The sequence below is a fragment of the Primulina eburnea genome, unplaced genomic scaffold (assembly GCF_022965805.1).
Source record: "Primulina eburnea isolate SZY01 unplaced genomic scaffold, ASM2296580v1 ctg1080_ERROPOS500000, whole genome shotgun sequence".
Classification (NCBI taxonomy): domain Eukaryota; kingdom Viridiplantae; phylum Streptophyta; class Magnoliopsida; order Lamiales; family Gesneriaceae; genus Primulina; species Primulina eburnea.
In genome coordinates this window covers 864-2475 of record NW_027330626.1, presented here as the reverse complement: position 1 = coordinate 2475, position 1612 = coordinate 864, and the positions used below count along the sequence as shown (strand labels likewise).

Sequence of the window (1612 nt, the reverse complement as noted above, 5' to 3'; positions counted from 1 at the left end):
TTCCGAAGGCGAAGACAACAACAAAGACTTAAAGAACTGATGGAAAGACACAAGCAAGAACGTGGAGAGGAACAGCGTGACAATAGACAAGTTGAGATACCACGCCGCATACCGATGCTGGAGTATGCCCAGCCTTCTTTGGAGGGTGCACGCCCTAGCATTGTGAGGCCTATCGTGCGGGCAAATCACTTCAAAATCAAGCCAGCCATAATCTAGATGATTCAGAACACGGTCCAATTTGGAGGAACTGCAATGGATGACCCAAACACGCACATCACGGATTTTCTTGACATTTGCGATACTTTTAAATTCAATGGAGTTTCTGATGATGCTGTTAGGTTGCGTTTATTTCCTTTCTCCTTACGTGAGAAAGCTAAAGCGTGGTTAAATTGTTTGCCTTTAGGTTCGATCGCTACGTGGGACGACATGGCGAAAGCCTTTCTCATCAAATACTTCCCTCCCTCCAAGACCATGAAGCTGCGGGCAGACATTACAACATTTGCTCAATTCGATCAGGAATCTCTATATGAGGCATGGGAACGCTTCAAGGACCTACTACGAAGATTCCCACATCACGAGTTATCACTTGGGTTAGTCGTTCAAACATTTTATTATGGTTTGCTTACTCCTAACCGTACTATGATAGATGCGGCTGCATGTGGAAACCTGTTGAGAAAGACCGCGGAGGAAGGATATGAATTGTTAGAGGAGATGGCTGCTAGCAGCTATCATCCTCAATCTGAAAGGAACAACCAGCGGAAGAGTGCAGGAGTGCACCAGGTAACTGATTTTTCTCCTATTACTGCACAACTTGATGCTTTAAACAGGAAAATAGACGGCTTGAATGTGGGTGGCACGGCGATGCGTCTTCAAGAGATATTCTATGAAAAGTTTGGAGGGGAACACTATGCAAAGGACTGTCAAGATGACAATCCATTCTATGTGCAAAATGAGGCACTAGTGAACCAAGTGGGAGTCCAAAACCGCCCAAGGCATGACCCTTATTCGAACATATACAATCCTGGGTGGAGGCAACATCCCAACTTCTCACGGGGCGATCAAAACAGTCATAATAGACCGCAAGGAGGACAACAATATGGGAAACAACCGATGTACAGATCCGATCCTCCTAGAGAAGAAAAGTCCAACTTGGAGCAAATTATGTCTAAGTTTATTTCATCCACTGAAACTAGACTTCAAAACCAAGACGCATCGATAAAAGGGCTCGAGAATCAAATTGGACAGTTGGCCAAAATGATATAGTAAGTAGAGAGCCGGGGACCTTGCCAAGTAATACCGAGACTAATCCAAAAGAGCAAGTGAAGGCCATTGAGTTGAAGAGTGGGAAAATTTTGGAGTCGAAGGGAAAGGAAAAAATTCAAATACCGGATGAACCGACTGAGACATCAAAAGGTAAGTCTTCTAACTCTACACTAGCACCCACTACACAACCTAAAATTGTTATTCCTCCACCTTTCCCTGCAGCATTGAAAAAAGCAAAACTAGATGCACAATTTGGTAAGTTTCTCGAGGTGTTTAAAAAATTGCATATCAATATTCCCTTCGCCGATGCTTTAATGCAAATGCCTAGTTATGCTAAATTTTTGAAGGA

The 1612-nt window shown here is 43.5% G+C and overlaps 1 non-coding gene across 1 annotated transcript; it reads right to left on the bottom strand.

Moving 5' to 3' along the window:
* Nucleotides 1–475: 475 nt before the first annotated feature.
* Nucleotides 476–581, bottom strand: LOC140820500 (small nucleolar RNA R71). The gene has a single exon (XR_012115500.1). It is a non-coding gene; the product is annotated as a small nucleolar RNA R71 (small nucleolar RNA).
* Nucleotides 582–1612: the final 1031 nt, after the last annotated feature.